Raw genomic sequence first — 17126 nt, forward strand, 5'->3', positions numbered from 1 at the left:
AACCGGTCTCATGTGCGTGGACATGTATGGTTGTTTCGGGCCATTTCATCCCACAATGCCGCCGAATCAAAATAAGACGTTGGTGGTAAGCAGTATGACTATCACCGCCCACAACTCTTTCTGTTCTACTCATGCATATCATCTACGGATAGACCTGGCTTGGATGCCAGTATTGGGAAACATTGCATGGAAAACAAAAAAATTATACGCACACGCAAGATCTATCCATGGAGATGCATAGAAACGAGAGGAGAGGGTGTGTCTACATACCCTCGTAGACCATAAGCGGTTGATGTAGTCGAACTCCTTCGCGCTCCAACCTATCGAGTACCAAACGTACGACACCTCCGAGTTCAGCACATGTTTCACCCAGTAACATCCTCGCCTTCTTGATCCAGCAAGACGACAAAGTAGTGGATGAGTTCCGCAGCACGACGGCATGGTGACGATGATGGTGAGTTGTCTCCGCAGGGCTTCGCCTAAGCACTATGAAAATATGACCGAGAGTGTAAACGGTGGAGGGGGGCGCCGCACACGGCTAAGCAATTGTCGTGGTTATGTTTGGGGCCCCCTCCCACATATATAGTTGGGGGAGGAGGGAGCAGCCAGGAGGCACCCCCAAGTAGGCCGAATCCTACTTGGGGTCCTTCCGAAGTGGCGCCCCCTTACCATATTTGCCGGAGGGGGAAGGAAAGGGGGGAGAGGGAAGAAAGGGGGAGGCCGGATCCCCCCTTTCCATTCTCCCACTTGGCCGGCTGCCATAGGGGGTGCGCCAGCCCGTTGTGGGCTGGTGTGATCCCCTCAAATGGCCCAATAGGCCCATTACCCTCCCGGGGGTGTCCAGTACCCCCTCCAGTACTCCGATGACTACTCGGTACACCCTGAAACACTTCCGGTGTCCGAATACGATTGTGCTATATATCAATCTTTACCTCTGGACCATTCCGGAGCTCCTCGTCATGTCCGTGATCTCATCCGGGACTCTGAAAAACATTCTGTCACCAAATCGTATAACTCATATAACACTATATCATCAACCAACGTTATGCGTGCGGACCCTATAGGTTCGAGAACTTTGTAGACATGACTGAGACACCTCTCCGGTCAATAGAATATAGCGGGACCTGGATGTCCATATTGGCTCCTACATATTGTACGAAGATCTTTATCGGTCGAACCTTATGACAACATACGTAATTCCCTTTGTCCATCGGTATGTTACTTGCCCGAGATTCAATCGTCGGTATCTTCATACCTAGTTCAATCTCGTCACTGGTAAGTCTCTTTACTCATTCCATAATACATCATCTTGCAACTAACTCATTAGTAACTTTGCTTGCAAGGCTTCGTATGATGTGTATTGCCGAGAGGGCCAAGAGATACCTCTCCGATACTCGGAGTGACAAATCCTAATCTCGATCTATGCCAACTCAACAAACACCTTCGGAGATACCTGTAGAGCATCTTTATGATCACCTAGTTACGTTGTGACGTTTGATAGCACACAAGGTATTCATCCCGTATCTGGGAGTTGCATAATCTCATACTCGAAGGAATATGTATTTGACATTAAGAAATCAATAGCAATAAACTGAACGATCAATATGCTAAACTAACAGATGGGTCTTGTCCATCACATAATTCTCCTAATGATGTGATCCCGTTATCAAATGACAACACATGTATATGGTTAGGAAACCTTAACCATCTTTGATCAACGAGCTAGTCTAGTAGAGGCTTACTAGGGACATGGTATTTGTTTATGTATTCACACATGTATTTAAGGTTCCGATCAATACAATTCTAGCATGAATAATAAACATTTATCATGAATAAGGAAATATAAAATAACAATTTTATTATTGACTCTAGGGCATATTGCCTTCAGGAAGACTTTTTCCTTCCCAAATAGAACAGAGGCATAGAAATTCATATGACTTGCACTCCAGGACCTCTTGCGCCTTAACCTTGCTGAGTAATAAGGATTTTCATCAATGAAGAAATGATGCTCAGAAATTGGAATTGTTGAATTTCGGCATCCTTTTGGAATTGTTGAATTTCGGCATCCTTGTGACAGAGTGGGGATTTGTGGGCTTGGGCTGAAGATTTGTAGTGATGGGCCCCACAGCCTCTCGAGGCACAACTTCGGGTGCATCAAACTAAGGAATTTGACCGGAAGGTTCTTCAACAACAGTCTGGGGATTGATTTCTTTAGTTGATGTAGCTGGAATTTCTTCAGGAATGGATTTGAGAGGAGTTGTACGTCCTTCTGATCCAGTCAGTATTTCTTTAGTCTGTGCAGGGGACTGAGGAATTTGATTGAGAGGTGTGGGAATTGGTGAATTTGGGTGAATTGTTTCCCAATATCCATCATTAATAAGTGGAGTGGTTGAACCAATGTCCACATCCTCATCAATTTCTTCAACACCAGCCTCTTCAGCAGTGTACTGAGGCTAGGGCGATGATACCCACGGGGTTGAAGCATTAGCTTCCATCTCTATCTCTTCATCAATCTGCTCTGAGGAAGTAGCAGAATGAGTTTCTTCATCATTTTTGTCATCTGGAATGACATATTCTTCACCAAGTGGAACTAGCTCATATGATGGCACAATAGAAATAGGAATTGCATCAATTGGTTCACTTGAGGAACTTGGCAAAGTCCTCAATTTCTTGGGAGCTGAGGATTCTGCAGATGTTGATGCCTTACTTTTGTTTGCAGATTCCTTCTTTGTAGCCTTTGTTTTCTTTACTTCTGATGCACAAGGAAGTGTGATTTTCTTCACCCTTGAAGATTTTGCGGGAGGAGTAGAGGATGAAGTTGGTGCAGTTTCTTCAGGCACCACTGATGTAGTCGCCCTGGCGTTTTCACATTCTTCAGACTCAGCAGATTCTTCAGCTAGCCTATGTTGTTCTTCAGGCACAACATTGGGTGTTGCCATGGCAGTTTTTTCAGGAGCATGAATTTCTTCAGCTACCCTGGTAGATGCTTCAGCAGCCTGAATTTCTTCAGCTGCACTTCCAGATTCTTCACCAGGCTGTGCAGATGTTCCAGCCTGAGGAATTTGTGGGTGCGATTGAGCACGGACATTTGTGTTGTGGTCCTTGATGGTTTTGTTGGCAATGTTGACACATCTGACCTTGGAACCTAGCCAATCAACATGATAGCGGTCAAATTCTTCATTGAGGCCTTTGATCTCCTGTTGCATCGTGACAAGTTCTTCAGGAGACAAAGTCAGAACATTGTTCCTCAGAAAGCGCTCTTTCTTATACTGGTCCCTCTTGACCTTTCTGGCCTTTTCAATTCCATTGTTCTTCGCGTATGAAGGCAGTCAACATATGACTTTGATCAGGAGTCAGATTCAGGTCAGGAAGTGGGGTATTTGGATCTGTATGCCAAATATCAATGAAATCAAGGATCTTCCTTGGATCCAGTAGAAGAGGAATTTTAGTGCCTTTTGCCTAAGCAACTCTTTGTTGCATGTTTATGATGATTTTAGCAAGTTCTTCATCATTGGCCTCACCATCATCAGTTTCATCATCTGATGGTTCTTTGAAAGCCACTTGCTTCTTATGAGGACTTGGCCTCTTGCCACGCCCAGCAGTGGTCTTTACCTTTAGCAAAGTTGGACCGCTTGAGGAATGCGGATGGGCTGAGGAAGTAGCAGATGCCCCTTAGGCAATTGAAAATCCAGCAGTCTGCTGACATGTTGCAAGATGCATGGGTGTTGAGGACATTGGGGCAGCGGCTGAGGATTGTGCAGAAACAGAGGGCATTGGAACTTCCCTTGGGGAAGTAACTTGAGGAATTTGCTCCGAGGGCTCTGCAGATGAGGAACTTGGTCAGGAGGGCATAGAACTTGAATACTTTGGTTTTACAAACAGATTTCTTTAGTATAGCCTTCTTTGGTGTCGTTCTACCGGCAGAGGCCTCAGCAGCAGCTTGAGAATCCTCACTGAATTTCATCACTGCCAGAGCTGCAAATTTGTTCAGTTTAGCTTGTCGTTTTTCCCGTTCTTTGGGAAATTCCTCACCACGCCTGATGCTGGTACGATCAGCTATTTGGCCAGCATCCAGAGGTGGTCTTGGGCATGGAGGATTTACAACAAATTTCTTCATGTACTTGGGTGTAACATAACGATATTCCTTCCATTCTTTAACCCATCTCCTCTCAATTCTCTGTATGCGCGTCTTGTGCTGCTTCTTGGTCTCTTTCCCATAGGTTTCCTCATCAGGAGTACAATATTCATCATATATATCCTTTGGGATTTCAAAAATTGTGTTTGTCTCAAGCTTCTTTCCTCCTTTCTGAGGTCTTTTCCCTTCTGCCATTTTCCTCACATGAGGATTTTAAACTTTTGAAGATTCTGAGGAAGTACGCAATTTTTCTTTGAGGAACACTGTAAATGAGTTAAGTTGATGAGAACCTAGAGATTCATCAGCAGCATTTTGTATCTGTGAACATAGTATAGGTGCGAAGAATTTGAAGAGGTCATATGCGTTCTCAGAAATTTTTCAAAAATATCAAGTTGATGAATTTGACCATAGATGTCTTGAGGAATTTCACTAAGTGTTCTTGACTCGGGTTCCGGAGTTGTACAGATTTGATAATCCACACAATTGAGGAATCTTGAGGAAAATCGTAGCTTAAGAAATAAATCAAGGGAAAGAAGCTTTGCAGTGTTTAAGATGTAGATTATTGAAGAATAACCACCTTTTGAGGATTTTGTGAAAATCATAAGGATCAAAATAGGGCAGTAAAATCAGATTTTAATTACCCTTTATGAAGAGCACGACAAACTGGGAGTTAGAACAGAAGTTCGTTAGTCCAGATCTCCCGCGCCCTAACTCGGCGGCAGAAGACAGCTACGGCGGCGGCGGAGTGAAGATTTCCGCGGCCGGCGCGAGTATGACGGCGAGGAGGTCGAGGCAGTAAAGATCTTCCTCTCTGGCGACGATTGTAGGATTGGAAGTATGTCTAGGGGGTGATTAGACTACTTGACCAAATAAAAATATATCCTTTTCCCAATTTTAAGTCTTGGCAGATTTTAGCAACTTAGCACAAGTCAAGCAATCAACCTACACATGCAAGTCTAAGAGTATAGCAGCGGAATGTAAATCATTTGCATATGAAAGTAAAGGGAGGAGTTTGGAGGGACCAAACGCAATGTTGACTTGGAGATTTTTTCCGTGGTTCCGATAGGTGGTGCTATCGTACATCCACGTTTATGGAGACTTCAACCCACGAAGGGTAACGGCTGCGCGACTCCACGGAGGGCTCCACCCACGAAGGGTCCACAAAGAAGCAACCTTGTCTATCCCACCATGGCCATCGCCCACGAAGGACTTGCCTCACTAGGGTAGATCTTCAAGAAGTAGGCAATCTCCTTGCCCGTACAAACTCCTTGGTTCAACTCCACAATCTTGACGGAGGCTCCCAAGTGACACCTAACCAATCTAGGTGTAATGCCCACGATGCGGCTATATCTCCCACGTGTCGAGGCACGACTTAGAGGCATAACCGCATTGTGGTTTAGTCGCAAGAAGGGTCATCTTCACACAATCCCATGTAATGAACAAGAATGGGATAAAGAGTTGGCTTACAATCGCCACTTCACACAATACATAAATAAATCATACATCAATCAGAGTACACACATAGGTCCGACTACGGAACCAAAATAAAAAGAAGACAACCCCAAATGCTAGATCCCTGATCGTCCCAACTTGGCTCCACTACTGATCGTCAGAAAACGAAACAAAGTAACGACCAAGTTCCTCGTCGAACTCCCACTTGAGCTCGGTTGCGTCATCTGCACTGGTATCATCGGCACCTGCAACTGTTTGGAAGTATCTGTGAGTCACGAGGACTCAGCAATCTCACACCCGCGAGATCAAGACTATTTAAGCTAAAAGGAAGGATGGGGCAATGAGGTGGAGCTGCAGCAAGCACTAAGCATATATGGTGGCTAACATACGCAAATGAGAGCGGGAAGAGAAGCAACGGAACGATCGTCAACTAGTAATGATCAAGAAGTGATCCTGAACTCCTACTTACGTCAAACATAACCCAAAAACCGTGTTCACTTCCCGGACTCCGCCGAAAAGAGACCATCACAGCTACACACGCGGTTGATGTATTTTAATTAAGTCAAGTGTCAAGTACTCTACAACCGGACATTAACAAATTCCCATCTGCCACATAACCGCGGGCACGGCTTTCGAAAGATAATACCCTGCAGGGGTGTCCCAACTTAGCCCATTATAAGCTCTCACGGTCAACGAAGGATAAACCTTCTCCCAGGAAGACCCGATCAGTCTCGGAATCCCGGTTTACAAGACATTTCAACAATGGTAAAACAAGTCCAGCAAGACCACCCGAATGTGCCAACAAATCCCGATAGGAGCTGCACATATCTCGTTCTCAGGGCACACCGGATAAGCGAAGCGTACAGGTACCAACGTAACCCAAGTTGCCAAGGGACGGTCCCGCACGGTGCTCTAGTTTGGACCAGCACTCAGGGGAACACTGGCCCGGGGGTTTAAATAAAGATGACCCTTGAGTCTGCAGAACCCAAGGGAAAAAGGCTTAGGTGACAAATGGTAAAACCAAGGTTGGGCCTTGCTGGAGGAGTTTTATTCAAAGTGAACTGTCAAGGGGGTCCCATAAATCACCCAACCGCGTAAGGAACGCAAAATCAAGGAACATAACACCGGTATGACGGAAACTAGGGCGGCAAGAGTGGAACAAAACACTAGGCATAAGGCCGAGCCTTCCACCCTTTACCAAGTATATAGATGCATTAATTAAGATAAGAGATATTGTGATATCCCAACATAAACATGTTCCAACATGGAGCAATCTTCAACTTCACCTGCAACTAACACGCTATAAGAGGGGCTGATCAAAAGCAGTAACATAGCCAAACAACGGTTTGCTAGGAAGGGTGACAAAGGTTAGAGGTTCATGGCAATATGGGAGGCTTGATAAGCAAGTGGTAGGTAGCGCAGCATAGCAATAGAGCGAACAACTAGCAAGCAAAGATAGAAGTGATTTCGAGGGTATGGTCATCTTGCCTGAGATCCCGCAAGGAAGAAGAACGCGTCCATGAAGAAGACAAACGGATGTAGTCGAACGAATCCTCACAACTCCGGAACGAAACCGAAGCTAACGAGAGAAGCAACCCGGAAAGAAACAAACAACATAGTAAACAACCACCACATACACATGGCATGATGCACAATCAAGTATGATGCATGTCCGGTTTAATGAGGCATGGCATGGCAAAGTGCACAAACAAAACTACAAGTTAAGTGGAGCTCAATATGCAACGAGTAGCATATTGACGAAACACCACATCAATTGTTTAGTTCTCTCGGTTATGTACCCACCAATATTAAATGTTGATTAACATGGCAAGAGATGAAGCATAAGTAAACTAACTATTTAAACAAGTTAAATGAGGCCGGAAATAACAAACAACAATTCCGGAAAATCCTCATGTGCATATTTTAGATTTGGTACTGTTCTGCCCTAAACACAATTTTAATGTTGTTAAACAGCAAAATGAAGTGCACCATGTTAAACTAGGCATTTTTCTACCCCATTTACATATAAAGTTTATTTAAAATGGAGCTACGGTTATTTAGTTATGGAATAAATCATTTTAACATGGCATTTAAGCAAATTTAAACAAACAGCATTTTTAAACATTTTAACATGGGATGAAAGTGGCATATTATGAAACTAGATGAAATTCTAAGCACTTTTCATATATAAATTATTTACATAAGGTGCACGATTGTGGGGTTATTAAATGCATTAAGTCTAGGGGTTTTTCTGTAAATCAGTCGTTCACTGGATAATGCTAAAATCGCTGAAACAGGAAAAAAACGTAATGGGCTGAAACTACACAGAACATGGGCTAAACAGAGGAGGGTCTGTGGGCGCTCACCCATGGGCCAAGCCCAAGATGGTGAGGAGGGAGAGGCTGAGGCTGGCTGGCTTCGGCTGGGCCTGGCGCTGGCTGCGGGCCACGTAGGCACATCGAGGCGACGCAGGGCGCGGTCAACGCTCAGGACGAGCGAGCCGCTACTGCACTCGTCTCTGAAGAACAGAAACAGCAGCAGGGGAGGCCGGCGATGAGGGCTTGGGGAGGTCCATCCGGACTGGATCCGGTCGTCTCCGAGGCTTGGGCCCGCCGGAGTTTCGAGTTGGAGGCGGCGGACGGCATCCATGGCCATGACAGCTCCCCTGGCGGTGGAGGAGATGCTCGGGACCCTCCTGGTCCAGATCGAGCGAGGAAGGGCTCGGGTTGCAGCCATGGCGATGCAGCACGAGGACGGCGGCGTCGAAGCCCTATCCATAGCAGCAGAGAGGGAGGAGAGAGATTAGGGAGGTGGAGAAGGACGGAGGAAAAGGAGAAGGGCGACGGGGGCTGGCCTTGTCGCGGTGGTCTCCATGGCTGACGGCTCTCCGGCGAGTCGAGCGGGGTCGAGGGCGACGAGGTCGAGGTCCGGAGCAGGGCGCCGGGGTGCGCTGCTGATGGCCAGCGCGGAGGAGCATGGCCGGCGCGGCGGGGCTGCTGGCTGGTGGGGATCAAGCAAAGGAGGCATGTCCTCGGGCTCGAGGGGAGCACGACATGGAGGAGCTCCGGGGCTCGGGCGAGGAGTGGATCGAGGGGCCTGGGGTTGGTTCGATGCTGAAAACGAGGGAGGCGGTCGGTGCGATCTGGTTGGGTGGAATGGATCGTGGGGGATCCTGTCATGGAATCGTCACGGCAGATGTCCTCGTGCAAGGACTTAGTCGTGGAGCCATCGCAGCTAGGAAGCTTAAAGGGGTTAAACGGGACAAAGGACACGAGGATTGTACTGGTTCGGCCCCTTACGGTGAAGGTAAAAGCCTACTCCAGTTGAGGTGGAATTACTTAGGGTTTCGATGACCAGGGAGCTTAACCGCTATGCTTGGCTATCGATCTGATGTTGCTTCTCCTGAACCACCGCCGGGTCGTCCCTTTATATAGAGAGGTTGACGCCCAGCGGCTCTCAGAGTCCCAGCCGGCTTATAACAGTGTCCGGCTCGGACTCCTAACTATTCTTGCCTTACACTACAAGTCTTGCCATAACGGCGGTTTATCACTACGGGCCTTAAGCCGCCTCCGGGTCTTAAGCCCATTACTGAACCGCCATCCTCAAGCTTGGTACTGGGCTTCACGTGATGATCATTATGACGTAACCCGGCCCCTCCTGGGCGGGTGACTCTAATGGTTATATCCCCAACATTAGGCCCCAGATTGATTTGAACCGGTTCATGTCAATCTTCAATACCTTTAAGAGAAAATCTTCCGGCTTCTGCTTGCACGAAGGTTATAACCCGCCGTGACGTCATCTTCTGGATTCTTGGTAACCCGCCATGACGTCATCTTCCATTAAATTCATTTTTTATTCTGTCATATCCCAGCGGATCTTATCTTAATGACCATCCCGAGAATCGAGGCGTTTCTGCGGCAAGATAATCATGTCTTCATCCTCCTCGTTTCTCGCGCCCATTTACCAGCCGTCCCTTATAAATAGGCCCGGCCCATAAGCCTTTCGTCACTCTTCTCGATCCATCATCTTCCTCCTCTGACGCCCCAGAGCTCGAGCTCCGCCGCCGCCGCCGCGCCCCTCGTCTTCCTCAGCCTCGGCCGCTGCATCATCCTGAACCGGTCCAGAGAAATGGCGGCGACCTCCGCTGCTCATCGGCACCAGTAAGTCCTTGCTACTCCGTACAGTAGATTCGCATTAGGGTTCCATGCTTCTTCCCTGTTCTTCGTAGTTTCATCTCGATTTCTTCACAGTTCCTCCACCGAGGCTCCTTTTGATCCGAAAACAGTACAGACTCCCTGCGGTAGTAATTTCTCACCCATTTTTATGCTAGTAGATCCCTTTTGCCCGAAAAAATACCTCATTTAGAGCTTATGAACTCCTCTGTATCAGTTTTTTAGGTCTAGAAATTTTTCCTTTCTGGACGATCGTTTGATCCAAAGTAATCCCTGCAATCTTGGAAACTTGTTTGTGCAACACTTAGACAAAAAACTGCATCTGTTAGCCATGGCGGCTCATATCGCCGGCTTAAAAGAGACCCTTCTTTATGAAATCTCCGGCTCACTCACAATAGAGTTAAATAACTTAAATTGCTTAAGATATCCACAGCGGCTTAGATAACCTGACACAGTTAGTCATATAACATTAGGCCCCTTCATAAACCGCCATCTTGAATACTGAACTGAAATCTTCCTCCGGCTTAAATTTGAACTAGGAATTCTCTTTTGTCATAGGCTTCCATTTTCCACAATGCCGCCCAAGGCTCCCAAAGCGCCCATTACGTGCAACTGGGTGAGATCCAACGTTACTGATAGCACCTTAGATGACTTCGTAAAAACGGGTTACCTGCCTAAGAAGGAGGTCATGTCCTACCGAGCTCCTGACCCGTCCGAAGAGAGACCTCAACGAAAGGACGGAGAGGTTGTCATATTTGCTGACCACATGAGCCGGGGCTTTGCTCCTCCTGGCTCAAAATTCTTCAGAGATGTTCTGCACTTTTTCGGTCTGCGACCTCAAGACATTGGACCCAACTCCGTGTCGAACATTTGTAACTTTCAAGTGTTCTGTGAGGTATACCTTGGAGAAGAACCCAGCCTGCTACTCTTTAGGGAGTTATTTTACCTGAACCGCCAGAATGAATGTGCCAACGGGCCTGGCTTGGAACTTGGTGGAATCTCAATCCAACGATGGAGAGATTGTCTCTTTCCTTATGCTGAGCCGCCAAGCCACCCGAAGGACTGGAACCAGACATGGTTCTACTGCCAAGATACTTCTCCGGGTGATGAGAACCCTCTGCCCGGCTTTCGCGCCCTGCGTCTGGAGTCAAATCACCCCCTGCCAGACAAATTATCTCAAGCTGAGCGTTAAACGCTTATTTCCACCATCAACAAAATCAAAGCTCTTCTGGGAAACGGCCTAAACGGCGTTGATCTAGTCCGGGTTTGGATTGCTTGGCGGGTGATTCCTCTAAGCCGCCGCCCCGGCTTAATGTGTGATTACACGGGCCGAAAGGATGATCCTCTTCGGCACAGCCCCGACGACTTACCTGAGGACATCGTTGATGACATGACCAAGTCTCTTCTGAACGAGAGCTTAGCAGATTGTGGGAGGACAGGCCTAAGCCCCTGCTGCAAGGCTAACCCGGCCCCGGTGGTAAGCTATTGACCTGAACACCTTACTTTTCATTTTAACAATTTTTGTCTTAACTTCAAGAAACCTTCATTGTATTTTACAGGCTAATGACAAATTCTGGAAGGTCAGGTATGACCATGAAGCTGCTAAGAAAGCCAGGAAGGTTAAAAAAGCCGCCAGGAGAGCCGCTCCCCGCAAGAAGGGGAGTAAGCCTAGCGCCTCGGACCTGCTTCACCTGGAAGACACCTCCGAGTCAGAGGTAGCCCTTGATTCTTTAGGCTCCTTTTTTAACCGTCTTATTGACACTGATTATCAGCAGGAGGATACCGGAGCGAGTAACCCGGTGATTGAAGAGGTAACTATACTTTCCTCCGACTCGGAGCCCTTGCCAAGACTGAAAGTCCGAAGAGTAACCCGGAAAGTAAGATTTTCACATCCTTTAGCTTATCAAGATCCTCAATTTCTTTTGAAGCGACAGATTCATGAGAGTCGGAGGCAGACCCGGACTAGCAAGGACGCAGACCTCTCCTCCGGCTTACCCGAAGCATCCAGGAAGCGCCGGACCGAGGTTATCTCCGACTTATATCCTTTTCATCCTTTGGCGGGCGTCACTCGTCAACCACTCAATTCTTCTGATTCAAACTATCAGGGAACTTCACCTTCCTCCGGCGACTCCATGCAATCTAACTTGCCGGCCTTCAAAACCGCACCCGGGTAATGATAGCCAGCTTCTTTTGTGCTTATCTTACTCATGTTTTTGCACTAACCCTTTGACTTTCAGTATACAAGTAAAGCCCAGCAAGAGGGCGAAGAAAAGTAAGCCGGCCGAAGAGCCGGTCTTGACTGAACCTGATGCCTCTGCCCCTGAGCCGCCGTCTGCACCAGCTCCGGAAACCACCACTGCCCCATATGATGAGCAAGTTATGGAGGGTTCTGATAACCCGGAGATCCCCAGCCCGGCTCATCCAGATGACCCGGACGTGGTGATTACCCGGACCGAATTTGTTGAACCGGGAAGACCCACCGTGCTGGCTAGGTGCTCTGCCAAGGAGGAACTTCTGGAACGCCGCAGAGCCAGGCTGGACATTACTAACTATGCCAATCTGAGCATTGGAGATATTATCGCTGGCTATATTGGTCAAGTGCACAACAGCCGGGACCTGGAGATTGACATGGTGAAGCAAATACAGCAAAAATCTGAGGTACGACTCCCTTGCTTACTCCATAGTCATCCTTACCATGCCTGCCCCCAAGTCTATTACTTATGATGGAATATGTTGTAGACTTAATACCGGCTTAATAATTACTGCAAGAAAACCGGCTTACCTGGTAACACTCACGGGCCGGATTAAACAGCATAATTGAACCGGTCTTTACCTTATGTTAATCAAGTAGTTGAGCAACTTTACACATTAGCCCCCAAGTGCCGAGTACCTTTGCCTGCAAAGTGCTTGGGACTTACTTTCATGAACCGGCACTATAGATAGAGCCTTTCAGCATACATTAGTCCCCAAGTGCCAAGTGTCTTTGCTTGCAAAGTGCTTGGGACTTAATATTGCATTATAATCACCTTAACTGTAACCCGGAATTTGTACAGGCCGCCTGTAAGAAATTTGAATCGGAAATCTCTGATCTGAAGAGCCGCCTGAAGACCCAGGAAAGTGAAACCCAAAAAGCCAACTCCAAATTTGAACTCAGTGTATCCGCACAAGAGAAACTGAAGAAAAAATTTGAAGCAGAAAGGAAAGCCTGGGCAGATGAAAAAGCTGCTTTGCTCAGCCGGGCTGAACAAGCGGAGGCCACTCTTACTGAAAGAACCGCCGAGCTATCCGGCTTAAAAAGCCATGTCTCTCAGATGGTCTCCGCAATCTTTGGTAAATTTCTAATCAGTTTACATCGTTTAGTTCCCATAAACATCTCAATTGCCAACAGCTCACTTGACTTTGTAATGCAGGTCCCAGGAGTTCCAATCTCAACCAGAGCGTACTGACTAAGCTGAAGGCGGTTTACACCTTGGTGGAGCAACTTTACACCGGGTCACAACGTGCTTTAGCCGTTGTGGCTCTGTCCAATGAAGTTCCCACTCACCTGGCAGATGTACTCAGGCGGCTTGCCGTACTTCCTCAGTGCTTCCAAGAGCTGAGACGGGCTTCTGCAAGAGCCGGAGCCATAGCCGCTCCGAGCCGGGCCAAGGCGTTTCTATCGGAGCTAGACCCGGCCGACATCGCCCTTGGGTATCCCAGCTTGAAGGAAGACGGCACCCCCTTTGACCAGAAGGACTTCGCCGCCTATGTGAAGAGTGTACGCCCTGTGGCCACTTTGGTTGGCAATGACACAGATCTTACCAAATATCAGCCGGGCTATGACGCGGAGAATCAGAGAATCCCAACACCACGCTATGAGGCAGTCAGCCTGATTCCGCCAACTCGTAAGCATACCTTCGCCCCTGAAGTTGACCCGGCCGGGTTAATTGATGATGAGGCTCAATTTGAAGCTTTGAGCGGCATTGACTGGAAATCATCAACCTTCCAGGTCATGGAAACAACCGGAGGAGCGGAGAGGGATGAGCCGGAAGCTTCAACCCAACAAGCACTTTAATTTCGTAGGCGGCTCATGGTTATGCCTTAAAAACAATGCCTCACTTTGGACTCGGGAAGTCCTGTAATAGAGTAGGACAAACAATTAATTTTGTCGTTCCATCGTGCACGTGTGGAGCGCTCAACTCTGTTTAGGCTGCTCTTTTATATTCCTCCGGGTTATGTTTGATAATTTGCTTTCCTTAAGCTTAAAGAGCTGTCTTTAATTGTCCTGCATAGAAAACAAATCACAAGTCTCTAGGCGGCTGCAAGCCTTCAAGTACACTTCCGGTTTATGTAACCCAAATAATAAGGTTGAGAACTCAACTCCGGTTCACCAGCACCTATAATGCTTTTTATGTGCTATCAACATTATTAATCAAAGTTAAGCCGATGGAAAAAGAACCACCCTTGAACACTTTTGATATGATCAAAAGAATTTGTTGCAAACCAAGAGATCAAAAACTTAGGGGCTTCTGATTCGAATACGACCAGAGAACCGTCCCAAAGGGGTTAAGCTAAGATTCGAATGCGATCATATAGCCCCCAGTGGCTTTGGCGTTGCGGATCAAGAGGGTACCGACAGCTATGTTCTCTTTGGTTCGAATACGACCTATGTTTGAACAGGAAGCCCCCAAATGACTTTGAGAGTTGTTTAACGACGCTGATTCGAATACGATCCACGTCGGTTCCCAAAGGGGGTTGAGCTATGATTCAAATATGATCAAGAAAAACTCCCCAATGAGCTCGGCAATTTGCCAATCAAGTGGGTATCGACAGCTATGTTCTCTTTGGTTCGGATACGACCTATGATTGAACAGGAAGCCCCCAAGTGACCATATTTTCGGCGGCTAAATTCAAATACAATCATGAGCCGGATCAACCTCCAAATGGCCATGTAATGTTCCAATGAAAATAACAATGATACATTTACCTTTGGAGGACAGGAAAGGACCGAGGTCCAGCTTTATTACTTATCACAATATATACATGGCTATAGAAATATGTACATTATGAGAGCCGGTGGCTCAAGTGTAATAAGGCCGAAGCTGAGCTATGTTCCACGGCCGGCGGGTCTCCTCCTCCGACTTACGTGAATCTCTGTGCTCCCGAACATCAATAAGGTAGTATGACCCGTTGTGCAAGTTCTTGCTGACCACAAAGGGCCCTTCCCAAGGTGGGGATAACTTGTGCGCATCTGTTTGATCCTGGATGAGCCGGAGCACCAAATCACCTTCCTGAAAGACCCGGGACTTAACCCGGCGGCTGTGATAGCGGCGCAGGTCTTGTTGGTAAATCGCCGAGCGAGCTGCTGCTACGTCACGTTGTTCATCCAACAAGTCAAGAGCTTCTTGACGCGCCTGCTCATTATCCGCCTCGACATAAGCCGCCACTCGAGGCGAGTCATGACGGATGTTGCTAGGGAGGACCGCCTCAGCTCCGTAAACCATGAACAAAGGTGTGTAACCCGTAGACCTGTTAGGAGTAGTATTGATGCTCCATAACACGGAAGTTAACTCCTTACCCAACAACCCGGCGTCCGTTGCAAAGGGACCAAAAGCCGGGGCTTGATGCCCTTCAAGATCTCCTGATTGGCTCTCTCAGCCTGACCATTGGATTGAGGGTGAGCCACTGATGAAACATCGAGCCGAATATGCTCTCGTTGACAAAATTCCTCCATGGCGCCCTTAGACAGATTGGTGCCATTGTCAGTTATAATGCTGTGTGGAAAACCAAAGCGAAATATCACCCTTTTCATGAACTGAACCGCTGTGGCTGCATCACACTTACTAACTGGCTCTGCCTCAACCCACTTTGTGAACTTGTCGACCGCCACCAAGAGGTGGGTCTTCTTATCCTTGGACCTTTTAAAAGGCCCAACCATATCAAGCCCCCACACCGCAAATTGCCAAGTGATTGGAATCATCCTCAACTCTTGAGCCGGCACATGAGCCCGTCGTGAGAACCTCTGACAACCGTCACATTTACTGACCTAGTCCTCTGCATCAGCATGAGCCGTCAGCCAATAAAAACCATGACGAAAAGCCTTGGCCACAAGGGATTTTGAGCCGGCATGATGGCCACAATCCCCCTCGTGAATCTCACGTAAAATTTCTTGACCTTCCTCAGGGGAAACACAACGCTGGAAAGTTCCAGTGACACTGCGACGATGCAGCTCGCCATTGATAATTATCATTGACTTAGACCGCCGGGTTACTTGTCTGGCCAAAGTTTCATCCTCAGGCAATTCTCCCCAGGTCATGTAAGCCAAGTATGGTACTGTCCAATCTGGGATAATGTGGAGAGCCGCCACTAACTGTGCTTCCGAGTCAGGAACAGCCAAGTCTTCCTCTATAGGCAACTTAACAGAAGGGTTATGCAAAATGTCCAAGAAAGTATTAGGCGGCACCGGCTTTCGCTGAGAGCCCAGCCGGCTTAATGCATAGGCCGCCTCGTTCTTCCTGCGATCGATGTGCTCTACTTGGTAACCCTGAAAATGTCCAGCAATGGCATCAACTTCGCGGCGATAAGCCGCCATGAGGGGGTCCTTGGAATCCCACTTGCCTGACACTTGTTGGGCCACTAAATCTGAGTCGCCAAAGCACCTTACCCGGCTTAAGCTCATCTCCTTAGCCATCCGAAGACCATGGAGCAAGGCCTCGTACTCAGCTGCATTGTTAGTACAGGGAAACATCAACCGTAGCACATAGCAAAACTTATCACCTCGAGGGGAAGCTAATACAACTCCAGCCCCCGAGCCCTCCAATTGCCTGGACCCGTCAAAGTGAATAGTCCAGTATGTATTATCCGGTTTCTCTTCAGGCACCTGCAGCTCTGTCCAATCATTGATGAAATCCACCAATGCTTGAGATTTGATAGCAGTGCGCGGCATGTATTTTAGACCATGAGGCCCAAGTTCTATAGCCCACTTAGCAACTCTTCCTGTGGCTTCTCTGTTTTGGATGATATCTCCTAGGGGAGCAGAACTAACCATAGTGATAGGGTGACCCTGGAAATAATGCTTAAGCTTCCGGCTTGCCATGAATACCCCATAAACAAGCTTCTGCCAATGTGGATACCGTTGTTTGGACTCAATGAGTACTTCGCTGACGTAGTAAACCGGCCGCTGAACCGGATACTCCTTACCCGCTTCCTTACGCTCCACCACCACAGCCACACTGACGGCTCGTGTGTTAGCGGCTACATACAGCAATAAAGGCTCCTTGTCAACAGGAGCAGCAAGGACTGGTGGCTCAGCTAGCTGTCTTTTCAAATCCTCAAAAGCAGCATTAGCAGCATCATCCAGATAAAGTCATCTGTTTTCTTCATCATCT

This window comes from Triticum aestivum, chromosome 4D, assembly GCF_018294505.1.
Source record: "Triticum aestivum cultivar Chinese Spring chromosome 4D, IWGSC CS RefSeq v2.1, whole genome shotgun sequence".
Classification (NCBI taxonomy): Eukaryota; Viridiplantae; Streptophyta; class Magnoliopsida; order Poales; family Poaceae; genus Triticum; species Triticum aestivum.